This window comes from Sciurus vulgaris, assembly GCF_902686455.1.
Source record: "Sciurus vulgaris genome assembly, chromosome: 6".
NCBI lineage: Eukaryota > Metazoa > Chordata > Mammalia > Rodentia > Sciuridae > Sciurus > Sciurus vulgaris.
Window position 1 is genome coordinate 142,107,172 of NC_136466.1, and position 25,095 is coordinate 142,132,266.

Genomic DNA, 25,095 nt, shown 5'->3' on the forward strand with positions numbered 1-25,095 from the left:
TCAGAGGAAAAGAATTTCAGCAGGCACCATATGCCTGAGGAGGCAGAGTCCTACAGTTGGGGTTGCTTCTGCTAGGGACTGGTTTCCTGTTCTGCTCTGGTCACCAAGGTCCCAGCCTGCTCCCTGCCCTACATTCATTTGCCTTCTAGTTCCCTGGTGGATGCTGTTGCTTTCTCCCATGCAAGACTCGTTTGCCATCAGGCAAGGCCAAACCAGTCTCATATTTCAGAGTGATTTTGTAAGAGCTTCCAACTAGGCCAGTCATGGGCAACTTCCTTAAAGGAACAACAGGATTTCTCCCAAATGCCATTGCAATAGCTTCTTTGGGTGACCAAAGCTATAGACAGAACATTTCAGGCACTTCTACTCTAATGAGCAGGACTTCTTCCCTGTGTTTCTATCACACAAAACTATCATGTTTTCTTTGGAAAACTTGGAGCTGTTCTCCCAGGACTGTGACAGTTTGCCATGCACTAGGCATCCTCTCATGCTGGGGGAAGAAGCAGAAGAAAAATCTCTGCCCCTGACATTTCCTCCTCCACCTCCTGCCGTGCTCAAGCAGGATAAACCTCAGGATAACGAGGGGAGGAGGGACTCATGATCTTCAAGAAGCAAGCAGCTGGCACAAGCAGTTCAAATATTATCTGGAGACTGCTGTGCTACTATGCATTTACCCAGCATTTACCGAATACCTAACACGCATGCCAGGTCTTATGCTGGGTTCTAGCAATATGAAGGTGAATGATGCTTCTCTGAAAAACCTGGGATAGTGGAAGTTTAGCCAGGGAATATTCTCTCCTCAGGGCAGATGTGGCCCCAAGTAGTCCCTACTGAGAAGCAGGCAAGGGGACTGCTCCCCTTGCCTGCTTCTCCTGGTGGGAAGAAGAGTTGAGGCATAAAAAGAAAATGTTGTGTATATTTATATATATAATGGGATATTACTCAGCTTTAAAGAAGAGTGAAATTATGACATTTGCTGGTAAATGAATGAAGTTGGAGAATATTGTGCTAAGCGAAATAAGCCAAACCCCCAAAACCAAAGGCCAAATGTTTTCTCTGATGTTCATTCATAATGGGTTTGAGGGGTAGAGGGGAGAAAGGGTATGGAGGAAGGAAGGATAGTAGAGTGAAACAGACATTATGACTTCATGTACATATATGACTGCATGACTGATGTGATCCTACAGTATGTGTAATCAGAAAAAATGAGAAATTATACTCCATTTATATATGCTTATCAAAATGCATAAATGCATTCTACTGTCATATATAACTAATTAGAACAAAAAATGAAAAATGAAAAAAGACAATGAGAAACCCTTGGAAAAATGGATTAGGTGAAAAATGATAAATCATTTACAAATCATAAGTACTGGGTACAAGTTATTTATAATGCAAACCAATTCTGACCCACACTAATGGCATTGAGAGTTCAGAAATATTTCAATAACTATATAAAATAGTAAAAAAATAAATAAAATAAAAGAAGAAGGAGTGACGGTACAAGGAGGTTCTTCTCAGGAGAGCCAGGTTTTACAGAATTCCTTCAAGAGTCCCAGTTGGCCTTGTTCTCAGGCCTTGTCCAAGATATGTTTGCTCTTAGAGAAGTCAGCTTTTTCTATAAGTGTCCAGATTCTGAGCTGGCAGATGACACAAACCTGAGCACCTTTAAGATAAATGTTTGAGAACCTTGAAGAGAACCTTTAAGATAAAAATGGGACTGTTTTTCATTACCTTTGCTGTTTCTCCTATTTCCCCCATTTCACTCCCTTTTCTTTTGTCCCCTCCCTGTCCAGAAAACCAAGTGGCTCCTCACTGGTTTCAGGACTGAGCCTGTACTTCTCGGCTTGGCCTTTCCTGGAGTGTGGTTCACCGTAGGCCTGTTGAATATGGTTATAGCAATGAATCATTCTCTTGGTCTTTATTTTTCAGAACCTATAATTCATAGGAATTAATGTACTGTTTTTTCCTAGACACTAGAGAATTCGTAATTTCCTTCAAATTTAGTTTTCACCTTTTTACTTAGAGCTTGTTAAAGACTAAGGTCCCCCCCACCTTGTCTCTACCCCTAGCCAAACCCAGTGGGTACATGTGAGCAAGCATTCCCTGCATCCCAACCTCCATCCCCTGGGACCATCTGAAACCAAAATCCCTTGCACTTTTCAGCAAAGGGTTGTCTGGCTTTCCCTATTCCATAAGTGCGTACTAAAAATCCTTCATTCTTCAATGTGCGGGTCAATCATTAACAGTGAGCTGCACCTTTCATCAGGTTGTAAAAGATGACTCCTTAAAGTCACAACATTTTCACTGTCTGTGTAAGAAATGCTGGAGAGAATGTCACCTCAGGCCACTTGCCTCCAGGATTCCTAACCAAGATGTGGCAGGCTGTAGCCAAGCAAGCAGGTGAGGTGGTGACAAACGGCAGGAGGACCACAGGTGAGAGAAGGGGATCACCTTTCCCTTTTTTCTGTCCACTCTGATTCTCCCCTTGTGGCTTTCTCATCTGGATGCCAATGGATATTTTAATGTCCATTAAGAGACCAATGGTGGGCAAAAGAGTCCATGGACTCTTCTGTTTTAACAAGGAATGGGCAGGGGGACAACATGTTGATCTATATGGTCAACATGTAGGCTCTTTTAAGACACCTGGAGTTCCAGGGAGAAAGCAAGGGTCAGGCATGGAAGCAAAGATCACTGTCATAACGCACTGGCACATGACAGACCAGTCCTTCTGGGGGATAAAAGATGCCAGGAGACCATGTGGCCACGTTGGTATGGAACTGAGAATATCTGCAAATCTTACTAGAAAGCAAGAGCTTCCAAAGAGCTCTTGGAGTCTATGCCAGAGTGAGGTCTGGGTGTTTTGGCTGATTTTTTTTTTTTTTTTTTAACAGTTTCGCAGTAGTCTTGACTTTATAGAAAAATTGGGCAAGAAGTATAGAAAGCTCCAAAAATTCTACTTCCCCTTCCCCATAGTTTCCTCTATTATTAACATAGTAGATTCATGTGGCATCTTTATGATCATGAACCAATATTGACATATTATTATTATTAACTTAAGTCTGTACTTTACTTTGGGGTTTAGTTTTTGCGTTGTATGGTTCTATGGGTTTTAACAAATGCCTGATGACACATATCCATCATTACAGTCTCACACGGAATAGTTTCACATCCTAAAAATCCCATATCTCATCTTTTCCTCCTTGCTTTCCTTCCTCCAAATCCCTGGCAACCACTAGTCTTTTTACTGTGAATGGTTTTGCCTTTTATGGAATGCCATGTCATACAGAATGCAGCCTTTGCAGACTGACTTCTTTCACTTGGCAATAGGCTTTTAAGTTTCCTCCATGTATTTCTGTAGCTTGATAGCTTATCTCTTTTTAATACTGAGTAATATTTCATTGTATGGCTGCCCCCTAGTCTGCACCCTCAGGCTGGGATCCCATCTCACCCACATGCGGTGAGGTGGGATCCTGGCCTGAGGGTGCAGCTAACAGTCCAGGTGAATGGGAAGAGCTCTACAGGGAAACCAATGAGTCACCTAAAAATTACAGGGTCAATAGAAATAGAATTTCCTAGCTTCGTGATGCCCCCTACCCCCATGCAAAAAAGCTTATCACCCAGACCTGAGTCTTGGTTTAAGGTCACTGCTCAAACTCAGGTTCTCTCCCAGGGCATAGTGCTAGTGCATTGATACTCAGATCCCTTTCTCTCCATGTGACAGAAAGGGTGAGTGAGTCAAGTACTATGACAGAGCAATTTGCTTTAGATCTGTTCACATCCTGCCTATGTTTGGGCTCACATGACTTACATAGTCAACACAAGGCTAGAGAGCACTTGAGGATGTCTTCCTAAAGAGAAAGAAATTGGGGGCTACTTTGCCCAAAGCCTGTTTTATAATACAGGGCTCATCCAGAGACACTTGTCTTGTTCCTTGTCCCTATTTCTGATTATATAACTAGAGGAGTCAAGGGTTACCACAGATGGTTAATTAGACACAAGTGTCAGAGATGGGGGCCATGTGTTGGTCAAGAGAGCTGCCTTCCACCTGGAAGCCCCCTGAATAGGAATCCCTGGAGAACGAGGATATGCTTGTGGGAAGGAGGACCCATGGTGACTGTGTGTTCTCCAAATGTGCTGGCCTGGAGTTTTTCAAATAACAGGAGAGCAAAAATAGCCGAAATGACTTCCATGGAACCAGAAATGCACATAGAGTAGAATCAGAGTTAGATTTAAGCACAGCATCAGCCTTGGGGAAAGCTGGTCCCTCCTAATGCATCAGCATCTGGCCACTTCTGTGGTCCCTGGCCATTCTCTGGGGTATTTCACATACATCTGGGTCACTCAGAGAAGAGCAGGGCTCTTACCATTAAGTTATTTGGATCTGGGCAGGGAAGTACCTTGGTGGTATAGTCCTTACCTAGCACATGGGAGGTCCTGGGTTAGATCCCCCCAGGATCAAGGACTGGGTGACTTAGGTAGGGAGAGTTCCCTGTGTCCAAAATATTTCTATGAGGAAAACCCAGTGTTTGTGTTTCACAGGGATCTGTTTTCATGGAGCATCTGCTATTTGGGTGCTAATCAGAAGGTGATTTTTATTCATAGGAGAGACTTGTCATGAAAATTCATGGCAAAACCCAGCATTTGGTAGTAGGAGAAAAAGAGAAGACAGAGCTCTGGGATGTGTTACTCTGTCCTAGGAATGTGACTCACTCTATGCAGATTCTCTTCCTCCTCCCGTTCACACTTTTTCCTCCCGGACTTTTCAGAACCCTCTCTAGACTTAGCTCCTTTTATCTTATTCTATGCCCTTTCTTCCTACTCCACCCTGCATTTCTCAGTTATAGACATTGCAGCACATTTAAATATCCACCCATAATGAAAGCAAAACCTCCGCCTCAGACTGGGGTCCTCAGGAAATCAGGAAGTGGGGAAGAAAGGGGGGCACAACTGAGAATGACTTGTTTAGTCTGACACAACCTCTTTTGAAAGGAACTCTGTGTCTCTAGGGACAATGACGGACAAGGACTCATGACAGAGTTCAAAACTGTGCCCTAATGCTTCTAATCTTAAACTGTGGGTCATGCATTCATTCATATATTCTCACCATGTGGATTGATAGAGCACCAGTTACGTAAAAGGGTAAACCTTGGCATACAAAGATGATTGAATGTAGTCCTTCTCCCCAATAAACTGGTAAGAGAGACAGACCATGGGACAATAAAAGTGATAACAAGTGTGATGATCCTGAGAGACTATAGGGCCAGGACCTGCAGACAGGTCCTGGAACCCAACTATGCAGATCTGGAAAAAATTCCTCAGGACTAAACTTGAAGGTGAAGTTGGGGGAGAAAGACTCTGACTTGGGTGCTCCTGGCAGGAGTCCTGCAAGAACAAAAGCACAGCGTTGATTGGAAAACTGGGGTTCAAGACACTGGAACCTTAAATATCTGACCTGGGGAGAAGTGAGACCTAAGGCAGAAAGGCGGAGGCAGCTTGGGATGGACTTTGAGGCTGGGTAAAAAGGTGGAGGCTGAGGAAGATTATGGGCAACTAAGGACAGGAGAGACATAAAATCAGATTTTATTTGTTGAAGGAAAGTTCCAGTTGAGATATGGAGAATTGTTTTGGGGGGACAAGACAGGAGACATGGAGAGTGCATGGGAAGCTGTTAAAATGCAATAGGCTAGAAACGATGGTCCTCAGAAGTCTTTCTCCCCATACCTGGCCACCTCAGCCTTCCTGGTGAAGGCTTTCTTGAAACAACTCCTTCTTTAATTGCGCCATTTCTGTGCTTTCGGTGACTATAATGGTTTTGTTTTACAGCTACTACCAGGTAAAATCACATTCGTGTAAATATTTCCTCCTGATAAAAGCTAGCTTCTCACAGTATTTGCCCATCCGCCAGGCTCAGGGACCCAGCTGCCTGGCATTTCCTCACAGCCTCTGGTGAGAAGTTTCCTCTCTCTGGTTGTAAGTGGATACGCAATTGTTAAGACACTGTTCCAGCACAAGGAATTAGAATGTGATGGGCTTACTAAGGGAAGATCATTGACTGCGAAAGAGCACATGTATTTATTTCTTTACTTTAGGATTCTGCTTAAATTAAACTGCATTTCAAAGAAAAAGCATTTGATTGTTTAGGCCAAAGCAGAATTTAAAAAAAAAAAATACTTAAGAGGGAAAGATGGTAGAGCAAACTTCCTGACATTAGCTAGGTGATATTGGGGAATAATTGCTCTGTGCCTCAACTTCCACATTTAAATTGGAATAATTACTTTGCCCATCTGTACTCTCTCTGATTGCCACAACAAAGTACTACAAACTGAGTGGCTTAAACAATAGAAATTCATTGTCATACAGACATGGAAACTGTAAAACTCAAACTCAGGGGTGGGCTCTCTCCTTGGGGCTGTGCAGAAGCATCTATTCCATGTCTTCCTCCTACCTACTGGTGGTTGCTATCTTTGGCATTCCTTGGCTTGTGGAAGCATCACCCTGACCTCTACCTTCATCCTCACTTGTGTGTGTGTGTGTGTGTGTGTGTGTGTGTGTGTATGTATCCAAATTTCCCCTTGTTTTTAAGAACACAAGTCATAATGGATTAGGATCCGCTCTAATGACCTCATCTTGATAATATCTGCAATGACCTTGTTTCTAAGTAACATCCTATTCTGAGCTGCTGTTTGTTAAGGCTTCAAGTATGAATTTGGGGGTCAGGGGGACAAGGAGGCACAAGTCAATATATACACCACCTAACAGACTTTTCAACAAGAATTCAATGAGTGAAGTCCTACAAAGTTTTTAAAATAGTGCCTGGCACTTAAAAAGCCCTCAGTAATCTTAGGTTATGACAAATTCAAATGAAAAACTCCCAGGATAGCAGCAGGCATTGCAGTTCAAGTGGTTTGTACCAAGGTGGGTTTCACCTTCACGTAAGACTCATGGCTCTATTGATTGGCCAGAGCTTATGCAATACCGAAACAGTATTTTGAATAATACTCCTGGCTAAAAGGTGCAGGGTAAGAAGGGGCAGACATATTGAGATCTGAGTTTCCTTCTTTGTTCTCCAAGTTTGTATACTGTACAATGCAACTAGCCCAGGAGTGGTTGGGGGACTGTTATTTTTTTCAGAGGAGAGCCAGTGAAGGCTCTGTCTTCTGGATGCCCATGGAAACAAGCTTCTCAGTGTCTGTGACTCTCTCATGGGGAAAGGGACAGGCCTACCACAGTGAGCTGGTACAGCAGCTCTCTAGAGCGTGTATTCGATAAGCTGACCTCAGGCAGCCTGGGGGAGCAGCTGACGTACATAAGTGTTTGCTTAGAGACGGCTTTTGTAAAAATAAATAAGGTATGTTGATTTTTGTGTGTGGCTGATTAAACAAATCAGGAGATTCCCAAATGAATTCTAGGTAGGGAGGAACATATGGAAATTTCATCAAGCTGCTGAAATTAGCAGGAACTGGGCCTGAACAACTTTCTGGGTACAGCAATCTCTTCTCAGTGAGCCCGCGACAGCTCTTAGGTTGTGCCAGGGGGCTGCAATGGCGAGAGATGACAGAAACAAGACCTGCTTAGCAAAGGGGGTAGCGGACATAATGGGTCAGAGTCAAACCAAGCTGCCAAGAAAAAATTATTGTGGTATAGTTTCAGCTGAGGAATATGACAGAGGGGTTATTGTCTACAGAGAGGTTTTGATGGGCCGACTTTATTGCTGAACGACTCCTATCAGAAGCATGCACTCCCTGACCTCCAAGGCCAAAGCAATGGAGATTGCTCCCTCTTCCTTCTGCTGCTGGGATTCCTTTGTCTCCTTTCATTGGTAAACAGGGAGGTTTCTGTGTTCTTGTAAGAAAACCTGGACTGGGAGGCAGGATGCCTGCTCTGGTTCTGCCACCTCAAAGTTGTCTGACCTAGGACAAGTGTCTTAACCTTCCTGAGCTGTCTCTTCTATTTCCTCTATTATTTCTGGGTCTGGCATCATGGAAATCATGGACTTTTCTCCCTGAAAGTAATCTTGGGAATCTAGTTCAATCTACTTTGTAAATAAAGAACCTAAGACCCATTCCATTAGTAACAGTGATTCCTCAGCTCTTGGAAGTGTCAGGATGATGACTCTTTTCCTCTTAACAACCATCTGAAGCAGACATTCTTATACCCGTTTTACAGACAAGCAAACTGGCATGTCCAAGGTCCTTCAACTGCTGAACTGGCAGAGACAGGATTTTCGTAGTTCAGTGCACTTTCCGCAGCACATTATCTGCCTCCAGTTACTCTCAGATAATCCCGGCCTCATGCTACAATGGGCATCCTGTTTTAGGTTGGCACCAACCCTAGCAGGAGCAAGAATCTGATTCTTTTGTAGTTGCTGTTGTTCTAATTGGTTATACATGACAGTAGAATGCATTTTGACACATTGGAGCATAACTTCTCGTTCCTCTGGCTGTACCTGATGCTGAGTCACACCAGTAGTGTAATCGTACATGTATATAAGGTGATAATGTCTGTCTCATTCTACTGTCCTTCCCATCCTCACCACCCCACCCTCCCCTCATTCCCTCTGCACAACCCAAAATTCCTTCAAAGACTGATTCTTAAGAGCAGGAGTGCTCATGATAGGGGTAGGGTCCTACAAGCAGAACATTTATTCCAAGCAACTGCGGAAAGTAGCATTCTTCTTCCCAGTGTGAAATTTTTCAATGTATCAAAGAGATTTCAAAGCGAGAATATTTTACACATCTGATACTACAAATTAATTGTTTGATCAGGGGTCGAGCAGAATGAGTTCGTCAGGGACGCCCTTGTGCAGGTTGAGAGGTCGCTGCCTCACTATTCCTCAGTGAGGTGTTGACACTGCTTCCCCTGCCCTCTCCCTCCCCTCATTGTCCTTGACTTAAAGACCAGGACATCAGAACAACAGAATTAGCACCTCTCAAAACCTTAGGGAAAAGTCGCTTCTTCTGAGTAAATGGAGGTCTCAGTCAAGCATTGATGCCTTCTCTGAGCAAAGAAGAAACACCCTCTAAGCTCTCTCCATGGTGAGTTTAGATTACATTCTAGACGATTTGACAGCATTGGCCAATATGACAGCAAGCCTCAAGGAACATCCAGTCCATACTACACTGGGAGAACCCTGATGTGAGACTCCTGGTCCTTGTTACCAGTACCACCAAAGAGAAATGGGAACCTCATATCTAACTTTGAATTTCCTAACAAAAATAAAAAGTAAAAAAGAAACGGATGCAATTAATTTTAGTGATATACCGTATTCATTCCAATATAATCCAAATGTCACTTCAATGTATAATAATATAGTTATAAATGAGTTATTTCTTATTCCCTTTTTCATACTGTATTTGAAATTCAGCATATTTTTCACACTGACACACCTCAGCGGGGACTGACTGCATTTCAAATGCTCAGGGCCACATGTGTCTCTGGGCTACTGTGAGGGACAGTACAATGGAACAGATGGACACACTAAGGCCGGATGCATGTTCTGAGCTCAGTGGTTCCTGAGGTTCCTTCAGTACTACAATTGATGAGTCTGGGAGCACTAACATGGTTGGAAGCCCTTTCATCCTATTCTAGGTCTTCTGAATAAAAACAGATGCAACAAAATAATCCAAACTCCCCTCCTGTCACCAAAAACCTTAAACAGGCTGGTCTTAAACATTCCCGGTCAGAGTTGAAGAAATCTACCCTAGTCCCTTGGCAAGTGTACCATCTACCATCCCTCTGCACTAGGACTGTGGGTTAGATTGCCAAGAGACCAGGGAAACACTCAGAGATGGGTTGCAAGATATAAAATTTCTTGATTAGTGTTTACGGGGGTGGTAGTGGTGATGGTCAGCACTTCACTAGAAGGTCCAGTAGTGACAGGATGGACTGGTGGACCTCTATTGCACATAGTGCCTCTGGTCCCTCAGCAAAAAGGAGAGCCTCCTATCCCTCTCCATGCTTTGTCTGGGGACAGAGGGCTGCTTGGATGAGGACTTGCCTCCTATGGTGCTGTGGTCCTTACCAGTAACCACAGGGAGAGAGGTTTCATGAATTAGGTTACAGCATTAGCGTTAGCTTGCTTTGGTCCTTGAATTACTAGCATCCCAAGGATCTGCTGACCTGGAGCTGATGCAAAAGTCAGTTTTATACAGTTAATACTAACTTTCCCTAATTCATGAGAGAAAGTCAGTGTCCTTCAAGATAATACATATCTGAACATCCTGTGCCAGACTTGCTCTTATTGTTTACTTAACTTGGCCAGGTTTGGGGAATAAAGAAGGGGCACTTCAAGAGCATGGTGTTCTATTGGCCCCCTTTTCTTTAAGGATGGCACAAGCCTCTACCCCCATTCTTAGCAGTGGGTGTGTAAATGAGAATCTCTGCCTTCTCCCGGGGTGACTGCCATGATCTACCCTTACTCAGAGTTCCAGAGTTAATTATTAACAACCAAACAAATTCATTGAGGGACAGGGGTAGGCCTTGCGTTAAGGTCCCTGAGTTTCCTAGAAGTATGGGTTTGAGGACTTTGCCCTTCCTGGGTCCAGGGCAGAGTGACACGCAAACACTGGGCCTGTGATTTTATTACAAAAGCAAAAGTCTGTAGGAAACCCATTCGGAGATTTTTCTAGGAAAGTGAACTCTGCTGTTTGACATCTCTACTGAACAGATCTTTTGGGAGAATAAAATCACACTGACTTCGAAGAAACTGGAATAGACTGACCTGACTTCTAGCATAAAGAGAATTTAATTCATTGTATAAAACAACTACAAAGGAGAGTGAATATCTTAGGATATTTGATTTACTAGTATACAGACCCACCAGGAAACTAACCCACCCTGGAATTTGGAAGGGATGTGAGAGCTGATTCTGTCCCTTCTCAGTATATAGATGAAGCATCTGAAATGAGGAAAAGGCCAAGTTTAGCAAGAAAGGTGAATGACTTATAAGACCGTTGCCTTCCTAACCAGGGACAGCTGAAAGGGAAAGGATGCTTCACAATATCCAAGAGTTGTTTCTCTAAGGTTCTTCTAATAGATCCCCAAAATTTTGCTCATACAAAACTTAACTTTCCCTTGTTGACATGATTCAGAGGTGAACTTGGGTGTAATTTGGATCAAAATATCACTCTAAACTAATGGCACTTGCTCAGCATTTCCTGTCTGTATGGCACTATAGTAAACTGAGGTAAACACTCCATTTCCTCAAGTGTTTCCTCAAGAACAGTCATGGTTCTTTTTGTTATTTGGAAGATTGAGTAAAAACCTGTGAAGTACGTAGGGTTTCCTCACTCCATGTCATCCACAGCCTTGGTGAGTCACTACTTTGGCCAAGTAAAATCATGACCAATGAGAAAAGGAAGGGAGTAACAGGCAGGGTTGTCCTGACAGTGGACACAATAGGTGAGGGTCACAGAAGGTACCTTTGCACCACACCTAATTCAATCATTCTAGGCCACCAAGACTACTTGTTCACTTGTGTGTTTGGTTTTTTACCTTGAAAGTTTAAGGGTCCCTTATCTAATGACAATGCTCTTTTGGAGGATAAGTTTTTTAGAATTTTTTAAATTAGTTTTGTACGTGACAGTAGAATACACTTTTTTTTTTTTTCTGGACTTTGGTTTCTTTTTTTTTTTTTTTAACATTTTTTTTTATTGTAAACAAATGGGATACATGTTGTTTCTCTGTTTGTACATGGCACAAAGGCATACAATTTGTGTAATCATAAATTTACATAGAGTAATGTTGTTTGATTCATTCTGTTATTTTTCCCTTCCCCCCACCCCTCCCACCCCTCTTTTCCCTCTATACAGTCCTTCCTTCCTCCATACTTGCCCGCCTCCCTAACCCTAACTCTAACTCTAACACTAACCCTTCCCTCCCCCCCATTATGTGTCATCCTCCACTTATTAGCGATATCATTCGTCCTTTGGCTTTTTGAGATTGGCTTATCTCACTTAGCATGATATTCTCCAATTTCATCCATTTGCCTGCAAATGCCATAATTTTATCATTCTTTATGGCTGAGTAATATTCCATTGTATATATATACCACAGTTTCTTTATCCACTCATCAATTGAAGGGCATCTAGGTTGGTTCCACAGTCTGGATATTGTGAATTGAGCAGCTATGAACATTGATGTGGCTGTATCTCTGTAGTATGCTGATTTTAAGGCCTTTGGGTATAGGCCAAGGAGTGGGATAGCTGGGTCAAATGGAGGGTCCATTCTGAGTTTTCTAAGGAATCTCCACACTGCTTTCCAGAGTGGCTGCACTAATTTGCAGCCCCACCAGCAATGTATGAGTGTACCTTTCTCCCCACATCCTCGCCAACACCTGTTGTTGCTCGTATTCTTGATAATCACCATTCTAATTGGGGTGAGATGGAATCTTAGGGTGGTTTTGATTTGCATTTCTCTTATTACTAGAGATGTTGAACATTTTTCCATATGTTTTTTGATTGCTTGTAGATCTTCTTCTGTGAAGTGTCTATTCATTTCCTTAGCCCATTTGTTGATTGGGTTATTTGTATTCTTCGTGTAGAGTTTTTTGAGTTCTTTATAGATTCTGGAGATTAGTGCTCTATCTGAAGTATGATTGGCAAAGATATTCTCCCACTCTGTAGGCTCTTTCTTCGCATTGCTGATAGTTTCCTTTGCTGAACGAAAGCTTTTTAGTTTGAATCTATCCCAGTTATTGATTCTTGCTTTTATTTCTTGTGCTATGGGAGTCCTGTTAAGGAAGTCTGATCCTAGACCAACAAGGTGAAGATTTGGACCTACTTTTTCTTCTATAATCTGCAGGGTCTCTGGTCTGATTCCGAGGTCCTTAATCCATTTTGAGTTTAGTTTCGTGCATGGTGAGAGATATGGGTTTAGTTTCATTCTGTTGCATATGGATTTCCAATTCTCCCAGCACCATTTGTTGAAGAGGCTATCTTTTCTCCATTGCATATTTTTGGCACCTTTGTCTAGTATGAGAACATTGTATTTATTTGGGTTTGTGTCCGTGTCCTCTATTCTGTACCATTGATCTGCCTTTCTATTTTGGTACCAATACCATGCCGTTTTTTTTACTATTGCTTTGTAGTAGAGTTGAAGATCTGATATTGCAATACCCCCTGTTTCACTCTTCCTGCTAAGGATTGCTTTAGCTATTCTGGATTTCTTATTCTTCCAGATGAATTTCATAATTGCTTGCTCTATTTCTGTAAGGTACGTCATTGGGATTTTAATTGGAATTGCATTGAATTTGTATAGCACTTTAGGTAGTATGGCCATTTTGACAATATTAATTCTTCCTATCCAAGAACATGGAAGATCTTTCCATCTTCTAAGGTGTTCTTTAATTTCTTTCTTTAGTGTTGTATAGTTCTCATTGTAGAGGTCTTTCACCTCTTTGTGAGATTGATTCCCAAGTATTTTATTTTTTTGGAGGCTATTGTGAATGGGGTAGTTTTCCTAATTTCTCTTTCTGAAGATTCATCACTTATGTATAAAAATGCGTTGGATTTATGAGCATTGATCTTGTAACCTGCTACTTTACTGAATCCACTTATGAGTTCTAAGAGTTTTCTGGTGGAATTTCCAGGTTCCTCTAAATATATAATCATGTCATCAGCGAACAGGGATAGTTTGAGTTCATCTTTTCCAATTCGTATCCCTTTAATTTCTTTGGTTTGTCTAATTGCTCTGGCTAGAGTCTCAAGAACGATGTTGAATAGAAGTGGTGAAAGAGGGCATCCCTGCCTTGTTCCAGTTTTTAGGGGGAATGCTTTCAGTTTTTCACCATTTAGAATGATATTAGCCATGGGCTTAGCATAAATGGCCTTTACAATGTTAAGGAATGTTCCCACTATCCCTATTTTTTCTAGTGTTTTGAGCATGAAGGGGTGCTGTATTTTATCAAATGCTTTTTCTGCATCTATTGAAATAATCATGTGATTCTTGACTTTAAGTCTATTAATATGGTGAATTACGTTTACTGATTTCCTGATGTTGAACCAACCTTGCATACCTGGGATGAAGCCCACTTGATCATGGTGCACTATCTTTTTAATATGTTTTTGTATGCGATTTGCTAAAATTTTGTTGAGAATTTTTGCGTCGATGTTCATTAAGGATATTGGTCTGAAATTTTCTTTCCTTGATGAGTCTCTGTCTGGTTTAGGTATCAGTGTGATATTGGCTTCATAGAATGAGTTTGGGAGGGTTCCCTCCTCTTCTATTTTATGGAATACTTTGAGAAGTATTGGAATGAGTTCTTCTTTAAAGGTTTTGTAGAACTCGGCTGAGAACCCATCTGGTCTCGGACTTTTCTTTGTTGGTAGGCTTTTGATGACTTCTTCTATTTCAGTACTTGAAATTGGTCTATTTAAATTGTTTATGTCCTCCTCGTTCAGTTTAGGCAATTCATATGTCTCTAGAAACCTGTTGATGTCTTCGAAATTTTCTATTTTGTTGGAGTATAGATTTTCAAAATAGCTTCTAATTATATTTTGTGTTTCAATCCTGTCTGTTGTGATATTTCCTTGTTCATTCCGAATTTTAGTGATTTGGGTTTTCTCTCGTCTTCTCTTTGTTAGTGTGGCTAAAGGTTTATCAATTTTGTTTATTTTTTCGAAGAACCAACTATTTATTTTGTCAATTTTTTGTATTGTTTCTTTTGTTTCAATTTCATTGATTTCAGCTCTGAGTTTAACTATTTCCTGTCTTCTACTACTTTTGGTGCTGTTCTGTTCTTCTTTTTCTAGGGCTTTGAGCTGTAGTGTTAGGTCGTTTATTTGTTGAGTTTTACTTCTTTTATTAAATGCGCTCCATGAAATAAATTTCCCTCTAAGTACTGCTTTCATAGTGTCCCAGAGATTTTGATATGATGTTTCTTTGTTCTCATTTACCTCTAAGAATTTTTTAATTTCCTTCCTAATATCTTCTGTTATCCATTCATCATATAATAGCATATTGCTGGAATAGTTTCTGTGTTTTACTCGTTCATTTATTTCTAACTTCAATCCATTATGATCTGATAGAATACATGCTAGTGTCTCCATCTTCTTGTATTTGCTAACATTAGCTTTGTGGCATAATATATGTTCTATTTTAGAGAAGGATCCATGTGCTGCTGAGAAGAAAGTGTATTCGCTCTTGGTTGGATGGTATATTCTATAAATGTCCGTTAAGTCTAAATTATTGATTGTGTTATTGAGATCTATGGTTTCTTTGTTCAATTTTTGTCTGGAAGATCTGTCCAGTGGTGAGAGAGGCATGTTAAAATCACTAGTATTATTGTGTTATGGTCTATTTGGTTTCTGAAATTGAGAAGGATTTGTTTGACATACATGGATGAGCCACTGTTTGGGGCATAGATGTTTATGATTGTTATATCTTGCTGATTTATGCTTCCCTTAAGCAGTATGAAATGACCTTCTTTATCCCTTCTGACTAACTTTGGCTTGAAGTCCACATTATCGGAAATGAGGATGGATACTCCAGCTTTTTTGCTGAGTCCATGCGCATGGTATGTTTTTCCCCATCCTTTCACCTTTAGGCTATGGGTATCTTTTTCTATGAGGTGAGTCTCTTGCAGGCAACATATTGTTGGATCTTTCTTTTTAATCCAATCTGCCAGTCTATGTCTTTTGATTGATGAATTCAGGCCATTAACATTCAGGGTTATTATAGAGAGATGATTTGGTTTCCCGGTCATTTGGTTCATTTTTTAAATGTTATTTATTTATTTGTTTGACACAACTTGTTTCCTCCTTTATTTGACAATTCCTTTAGGATAATTCCTCCCTTTGCTGATTTGCTTCTTTGTTTTTCATCTCTTCCTCATGGAATATTTTGCTGAGAATGTTCTGTAATGCTTGCTTTCTTTTTGTAAATTCTTTTAGCTTTTGTTTATCATGGAAGGATTTTATTTCATCGTCAAATTTGAAGGTAAGTTTTGCTGGGTATAAGATTCTTGATTGGCATCCGTTTTCTTTCAGGGCTTGAAAAATGTTGTTCCAGGCCCTTCTAGCTTTTAGGGTCTGGATTGAAAAGTCTGCTGATATCCGTATTGGTTTCCCCCTGAATGTAATTTGGTTCTTTTCTCTCACAGCCTTTAAAATTCTGTCTTTATTTTGTATGTTAGGTATTTTCATTATAATGTGCCTTGGTGTGGGTCTGTTGTAATTTTGTATATTTGGAGTCCTATAAGCCTCTTGAACTTGATTTTCCATTTCATTCTTCAGATTTGGGAAATTTTCTGATATTATTTCATTGAATGAATTGTTCATTCCTTTGGCTTGTTTCTCTAGGCCTTCCTCAATCCCAATAATTCTTAAATTTGGCCTTTTCATGATATCCCATAGTTCTTGTAGATTCTGTTCATGATTTCTTACCATCTTCTCTGTTTGTTCAACTTTGTTTTCAAGGTTAAATATTTTGTCTTCAATGTCTGAGGTTCTGTCTTCCAGGTGTTCTATCCTACTGGATATGCTTTCTATGGAGTTCTTAATTTGGTTTATTGTTTCCTTCATGTCAAGGATTTCTGTTTGTTTGTTTTTCAATATTTCTAACTCTTTATTGAAATGATCTTTTGCTTCCTGTATTTGCTCTTTTAACTGTCGATTGGTGCGATCATTCAATGCTTGCATTTGCTCTTTCATCTCATCGTTTGCTTCTCTGATCATTTTAATTATGTACATTCTGAACTCCTTTTCTGTCATTTCTTCTGCCATGCTGTCATTGGGTTTTATTGATGTAACATCTAGATTTGTTTGCAGCATTTTCTTTCCTTGTTTTCTCATATTGTTCAGGTATCAGTGGACCGTTGAGATATTGCAGATTTCCTCTATTGACTTACAATATCCCTGAAGATTTCTATGTATATCCCCCCTTAGCCTTCAGTAGGCTGAAGTCTTGGAGGAAGTTGATGATGCGGTGCTCCACAAGGAAGCTGCCTCTCTAGGAGTGGTGGCCTTCAGGTGGGGTATAATCCCTGCTAGTGGGCAGAGGTGCCTCCACTTGTTGACCAATGTTCATCCAAAGGGGACCTAGGCTGCGGGCTGAGGCAAGGCCTGTTTGGGCCTGAGTCTCTGGTTTTACCGTCCTTGTGGGGAAACCTCACCCAGCAGGGAAGACTCACCCGGTGGGGAGGTCTCGCTGGTCAGTTCCCTCCTAGAGGTTCCCCTCAATTTACAGCTACCACCTGGGCTGGGCTGCCTTCCTCTGCAAAGTTCCCAGGGGCCCGGCCCTGCCTCCTGGGCCTGGGAGCCTCACCCTTCGCAGATGAATCTCCTTAGGCTGCCCCTCCTCAGAGAATCTGCCCGCAGGCCTGGAACCTTCGCTCCACCCTAAGCCTGTCTCTGTGCGGCTCTTCCACCCAGAAGCCTCCTAGATCCTGGGACCCTGCTCTGCACCTAATCGCCTGGCTATGCGGCCCCTCCTCTGAGCAGCCACCTGGGGCCCCGTACAATCGCTCTGAGTCCCAGAGACCCGCCACACGCCTCTTCCTCCAGACAGCCGCCCAGTATTCCGGTGCGGTCACTAGGAGTCCAAGAAACTCACTGCGTGCCTCCACCTCCCACCAACCACCCATAGCCCTGGGCAATCAATCATTCCAAGTCGAAGTGACCCTCCCCATTCCTCCTCCTTCTCCAGATAACCCCCCGAGTGTTCAGGAGTGGTCGCTCTGAGTGGCTCTGAATCCATGTGACCCGCTGCACGGGTCCTCTGGGCAACCGCCCGGAGCTCTGGTGCGGCCACTCAAGACCAAGCGACCCACCACGCTCCTCCTCCAGGCAGCCCCCTGTGTTCAGGAGCTGTCACTTTAAGTCCAAACAACTCACCACTCGCCTTCTCCTCTGAGCAGCCGCCTGGAGCGCTAATGCAGTCACTGCGAGTCCAAACGACCCACCGCGCTCCTCCTCCTCCTCCTCCTACTCCTCCGGACAGGCCCCGGGGTTCAGAAGTGGTCTGAGTCCAAACAGCTCGCCACGCAGCCCCTCCTCTGGCAACCGCCTGTAGCTCTGGTGTAGTCACTCTGAATCCAAGTGGCCGCGCTCCTCTTCCTCCTCCTCGTCCTCAGGGCAGGCCCCGGGGTTCAGAAGCGTCGTTCTGAGTCCAAACAGCTCGCCGCGCAGCTTCTCCTCTGGCAACCGCCTGTAGCTCTGGTGCAGTCACTCCGAATCCAAGTGGCCACGTTCCTCCTCCTCCTCCTCAGGGCAGGCCCCGGTGTCCTGAGTCCACACAGCTCTCCTCGCCACTCCTCCCCTGGGCAGCCGCCGGAGCCCCAGTGGTTGCTCCGAGTCCCAGCGCTGTGCCGAGCGGCCTCCTTTTCGGCGCTCCCAGCTGTCCGAGTTCACTGCTCCAGCGGGGGGAGGGGTGTCTCGCCGGCAGCTGTACTTCACAAAGTTTCCTGCGTTCCGGGACCACCTTCCCATCCGGGACGCCTTCCCAACGGGTGAGAGTCACCCGGCTGCTTTGCGTTGGTCCCAAGTGTCTCAATATCTCCTCTTTTGAATCCTGAGTCCTGGAGCAACATGAAATGCAGCCACCCTCTAGGCCGCCATCTTGAAACCCCTAGAATACACTTTTAATTAATGCAAGAATTCCTTTGTATCTTCACAGTCATCTAAAAGAACAAGGTCTTAGAGATAAGGGCACAAGAGAAAGGCCAACCTTCTGATGCCTTAGAATTCAGATCATAAGTAGAGGTGGGGGGGAAATAACAGAATGAATCAAAAACTATTACCCTCCGTAAATGTATGATTACACAAATGGTATGCCTCTACGTCATGTACAAACAGAGAAACAAGATGTATCCCATTTGTTTATAATAAAAATGAATTTTAAAAAAAGTAGAGAAGGTCATTTTACATCTAATCTTACATAAACTACTTCTACATAAACTAAATCCAAATTTCTTGGAATTGCTTTCTCTCAGTTGGGAAATGTACTTTGAAAACTCTTAGGCTCTGAGTGGGTGACTTGGCAAAAGAACATGGTGAGGTCCTTCAAATACCATGCTCCTTGCTGTTTTCTCAGAGGGTGATTAACCCATAACCTGAGGCTTTGACACTCCACTAAGTTCTTTCTAAAATGAAACCACCATGTGCCCATGCTATGTCTACAGCCAACTCAGGTGAACGAACACAGGGCCAGGATTTCATCTAAGCTTTCTGACCTTTCTCAAGAATGAAATGAAGGAAAAGCAAGGAACCCTAGGGTTCTCCATTTTCTGTGTCCCAAAGACCCTTGGCTTTGGTTAAATTAAGCAAAACAAATGTGATGTCATCCTTGAGAAGGAGACCCAGGTCCTGGGATTAGGACACACTCTGATCACAGGAGACATGTGGTAGATCTATGAGCCTGAGTGGAGGATCCAAGGCTTAAGGCCAGGACCTATTAAGAGCCTTCTAGCCAGTACATCACCAGATGTACCTTGAACAGGGAACATTGGCAACTCACAGTGTGTCCAGTGGAGGGCGACAAGGAGGCAGTCTCGTGAGACCCCAGACTTTGAGAACAAAATGGAATATTGCTTCCCCACTGGCTGTCTATCCTTTAAAAAATCTCATATGGAAAAAAGAAAAAGAGGGTCTTCTTTGCTCTAGATAACATAAGCAAGAGCAGTGAAAGGAGATTATAGAGAAGTTGGTTTTTCTAGCAATTAGAGCTGTCCACAGGCAACAGGCCCCCTGCAGGATGGTACCTTTCTTGAGACTTGACATGATCACACAGAGACTGGGGAAAGGAAGCACCAGCTGAGGAGTTGAGGAGGGATAGTTTTATGATATTTTTAAAGAAAGCAAACAATAAAGGTGAATTCGGGGTCTCTGTTCCATAAACTCTAATTTTTCCGCATTAACCACTTCATTAACAGAAAACCTGAGAAATGGGAAAGCTAATGAGTTTGAAGTGCATTGTGAAAATACTTTCTGAGAAGCTAATGGATGACAAAGGGCAATGCCTATGGTGTGGCTAAGAGCACAGGCTGAGCCCAGAGGGGTTCAAAGCCTGCCTCCCTGCTGTTTGGGCTCTGTGAACTTAGGTTATCTGACTTTTTTACAACTTCACTTTTGTAGCTGGAGATAGATATGATAATTCCTGCTGTTATTGCAGGTCTGCAATCAGTGAATGCACCTGAAATGTTAGGACTAAGCCTGACACATAAGATTGTTATAGCAGGAGAAATCAGTATTAGTCCTTAAGTCCATGGGAGAATTTAAACAACAAAGCATCAGCTTGCAAGAAGCTCGCACATGGCTGGGCTAGTGGCTCGATGGTAGGACTCTTGCCCAGAGTGCGTGAGGCACTGGGTTTGATCCTCAACGCCATACATAAATAAATGAACAAAATAAAGGTCCATCAACATTAAAAAAAAAAAAAAGAGAGAGAGAGAAAGAAGCACATAATTCTTTTGATTTGTTATCTAATGAAAGGCAACAGTTAAATATAGTTTCTTTTCTTGTTAATAATAGGCACTTTTTTAAGGGTCAATTCAGAAATGATAAACCCCATCCACAGAGTAAATGACAGCTAGTCTTATGACATAAAGGATAAGATAAATCAAGTTCAGCAGGGTGTTTTTATTTGTTTTGTTTCATTTTTGCATTTGTTTGGGGAGTGAGACTCAAAAAGCAAAGTCCTTGGGATTTTCACTGTTTACTGTGGCTATGTCCTGACTTCTCATCCCCCAAGAAAAAAACAAAAAAGTTTCATCTAGAGAGCTTAGCTGTCCCAGTGTTGACAAAACAGTGACATCTGGCTGACAATCTAATTATCCCCTCCCTAAATGTTTTTCTTATCACAAGTAGCACCTAGAGGACAAGAAGAAAGGAGGAGAAAAAGGTATGGGTGGATTCACACTTCTTACCCTGGGCACTGCCCTTTGCATGAGGGCCGCAGAGCCATTTGTCCCTCATTTGGTTCCTTTGAGTTTCCCAGGCTCCGGACTCCAAGCTCTTAAATAAGCTGGCAGCTAATCAAAAGAAAGGGAGAAAGATCCCAAATGTCCCTCTTAGGACATATTATGTAGCTCTTTGAGATCCTGACTGCTTCTTTGTACAAATGAAATAGATCACTGGGGGAAAAAGCAGAGGCCTCCTGCTGTCGAGCAAAACAGTTTTCCAGTCCTGGAGTGACACCACTTTGTGTCTACGTGAAATGCGGTTGTCTCGCTGAACAATCAATTGCATGTGACAGAGGAGCTTATTTTTCACACTCTCAGTCAGTGCAGTGAGACCACAGACAACTCCAGATGGTCTCTTTGGAAATTGGATGCTGCCAAGAATGAGCAGCTAAATTGATTCCTTTCATTTGGGATTGTCTATAAAAACTAATATTATTTAAACATGCTAAGAACTGTATGTTTCATCGGTGTGCTCCAGGGCATGAGTCAGTGCTTGAGCAATATGTGCTGATCATCCACATTCCCATCACATAGAACTCTCCCAACTGGTATATTGATTCTGGTCCTCACATTTTGAGTGGGGATGAAATATGGACTAGAAACTTCGAGTTTGAGATCCAAGTTATTTTTTTCTAGTTGCTTCTTCTGTATTGCTTCTTCCTCTGTTGCTCTTTTCTTCTTTTATTGTTTAACACTAGAAATTGAATCTATTTGCATGGAAATCTATCTGCTATGTAGAACATTGCATAACTTACTTTACAGGGCAGAAAAGGGCACTTAACTTGGCAATAATACTTGGAGAGGCATTATTTGGTGAGCTAACTATGGGCTTTAGTTTCAGGTCAAAAATTATGAGTTGATTCTTATTTGACCCATAGTGTATTTAGAGATGGTAGTTAAATTCAGCAAAATTCTCTTCCAAAAGTTCCATTTGTCTGGAAGATTATACATGCTAATCTGTATAAAATGCCCACAAAAGTCTCTTGGCATGATATCATAGAATCACATGTCAGTCTTTTAAGACTTTAAAATAGCTATAAGGACTACAGAAGAACCTGGATAAGGCTGTTAATTCGTGTGGCCCAAGGAAGGGAACAACACAGACACCTTGTGCTCACATCCGCAGAGTGTGTGAGGTTGCCACAGGTAACCTCCCCTGAGAGCTTCTCCTGCCTAACCAAGCTTTCGGATCTAGTTCTCTTAGTCAGAAAAAAAGAATTCACTGGGATGGATTATTTTAGCCTCCTCTTCCTTCTACACAAAGACTCACACTTATCTCTAAATGAGTTCTGATGTTATGAGAACCGCAAATTAGTGTAATTGAGCCTATTAGAAGACGGGGGACGACTCAGAAGAATAAGTCTGTTGACTTCATAGGCATCTGCCCAGAAAGGTTTCTGACTTAATGGTTACATTAAAAAACCATTCGCACAGCACCCAGCACCTCACCCCATAACCTGACTGAAGTCAAGAGTGCCAGATCATTCTCTCATTGTTCCTTCACCTGCTGGAAAGTGTGGTTCACCCTTCTATTAGATGAAGCGACAGCCAACCTCTAATACTTAATTAATGTAAAACAATGCTATGATTATTAAGCATGATGTTGATAAATTTCAGCCACTAATGAGATCATCTTTGCTTAAATAAATGGATTGGTTAGTGGAATTTCAATACAAACTTTCAATATAAAATCATCAGCAGAGGTTAGCTGTTGCTAGATATTTAACTACATATACCAACAAGCTATTAGGACAAGTTTTCATTCCCAAAGAGACTCAACAGGCCTTTTTAGGACCTAAGTAAATGTACTGTTCATTACTCTGGACCAAGGACATATTAATTTTTTAATAAAATATTTTCAAGTAACTGTCCTCAAAAACACTTTTAATATTGAATTGAGGAGGTAGGGATGAATACCTTTATGAAAACAATTAAGTAAATGTATTAAATGGTGCATAATAACTGAAAAATACCATATTTATGAGAAGCATAAAGGAATTGTGGTATGAAATCACTGTATGACAGTCCCTAGCTAATGTTGGTATTCCTTACATACTTAAAGTGTTAGAAAGATGGCAATATATCTGTTTTTCATTGTCCTCACTAGATTGAACAGGAAGCTTGAGGAGGGAAGAACCCATGTCTCATCTACTACTATGTCTATTTTATTCATTTAGCCTGTAACTAACAATGCTAATTATGCACATTTAATGACAGGCTGAACAGCTACATCAAAACAGGAATTTAAATTCACCTGGCAATGTATCTTTTCATTTGCTCAACAAATTTCTTAATCCATTTTCTGTTGCTGTAACAAAATACCTGCAGTGTAGTAATGTGTAAAGAACAGATGTTTACGTAACTCCTAGTTCTGGAGACTGAAAGTCCTGGGCTGAACAACCCCATCAGATCAGCCTCTGGTGAGGGCCTTCTGACTACATCACAACATGGTGGGTGGCATCATGGCGGTAACATGTACAAGAGGGAGAGCTCACATGGTGGGACAGGAAGCAAGAGATTTAGAGGTCAAGCTCACACCTTTTGTAACACCCTGCTCTCTCCGGAGAGTACTAGTCCCTTGAGAACTATTTAATCCCTTCCAGTGGAGGTACCCCAGTGACCTAAATGCTTCCCACTAGGCTGACATCTTAAAAGGTCCACCTCCTCCCAAGACCAGCACACTTGGAACTGAGCTTCTAGCACCTGAACTTTTAAGGAACACACTCAAACCACATACGAACCATAGCAGCAAACATTTGTAGTTACCTCACCATGTATACCTCACATCACTGTGGACACTAGGGTACAGAGGTGAAGAAAAACCATTTCTCTGGTGGGTTCATTTTACCCTCTCAAAATTGGAAAGGTTTTCAGATCAACCTGGGCAGACTTGGGTGAGGAGGGAAATGGTTGAGAACAGAAGTGACTATGTATAGTGAGCAGTGAGAAATAGGGCTCATTATGTGTGAAAAGCCTTAAGACCTGTGTCTTGAGGGCAGTGAAAGTCAGCAAAAGAATTCAAGTTAAGCAAGATTTAAAAGTCACTGGAAAGGTTCCAGAAACATTAATGACATCATGGTTAAGAGATGGTTCATTACTGATGAAAACTTCAGTCAGGTTGTATACACCAAAAAAATGCAATTTCAAAACCTTAAGAAGAAGTGAGACATACAGTTGTCACAAAGAATTTGCAGGCCAGGATTATATTCATACATTCATTTTTAAAGTTATTTAATAAGCATTTATCAATAGTGGTTTAATATTTTCATAAATAAAGCTTTTTTCTTTAAACATGGTATTTCTAAAAAAAAAAAAAAACTGGCTGCATTGCTATAATGTGGTTTTGATATGTGCATAGCAAGAAATCTTTTCTAGCAGACTACACTTCCATTTCATAATTTAATGGGATAATGGGATGACTTAGTCATACCAAATTCATCATAGAGCAAACTTCGTTGGTGTTCATCTATTCCATTACATTTTATATAAACTCACACAATGTGATAATTAACACCATTATCTAAATCATCTCTTCCCTCTAACGTTTCCTACAGAACACAGAATGATCATGTTGCATTTCTGTATATGCAGCCAGATTTTACTAATATGTACTCTGGCTACAATTTAGTTCCTTCATAGGTCATGAACCTTCTTCAGTACCCATGAAACTGCAGGCCAAACTAAGAGGTGCTAAGCAACTCAGTGAGACCCTATCTCTAAATAAAATACAAAATAGGGCTGGGGATATGGCTCAGTGGTCAAGTGCCCCTGGGTTCAATCCGGGTATCAAAAAAAAAAAAAAAACACATTTCCATCTCTTAATATGAGTTACTTATGGCATATAAAAGCCAGTCAGTCTATTCAGTCCTAAGGGCGAGTAGGAAGACAAGGTCTCCTGAATGTGGAAATGCCCCTCAGTATCATCTTTGCTGAAAGTGTAATGTGCATTTGAATGTCAAAAATCTAGTTTCAAAAAGTTGGTCTTGGAACAATAAAAACAACCCAAGTTAGAAATAAATGAAGGATTTAAATAGATATTTCTCCAAAAATGATATACAAATGCTCAATAAGCACAAGAAAAGATACTCCACAGCATTATTCATTTCGTAAATGCAAATCAAAACCACACTGAGTTATTTCCACACACTCACTAGGATGTCTATAATAAAAAGGACAGGCCATTACAACTGTTGGCA

The 25,095-nt window shown here is 41.7% G+C and overlaps 1 protein-coding gene across 4 annotated transcripts in view; it reads left to right on the top strand.

The window, feature by feature from the left end:
• Positions 1 to 25,095, top strand: part of PRLR (prolactin receptor) — a 162,750-nt gene that overhangs the window by 35,868 nt on the left and 101,787 nt on the right. Inside the window, exon 1 of one of the 4 annotated variants that reach the window (XM_079145750.1) lies at positions 1,458 to 2,436. The exons of the other annotated variants lie outside the window; for them this stretch is intronic. The gene's annotated coding sequence lies outside the window, so the exon portion shown is untranslated. Of the gene's footprint in view, positions 1 to 1,457; positions 2,437 to 25,095 lie in introns of those variants that run through there. 4 annotated transcript variants of the gene reach the window in all.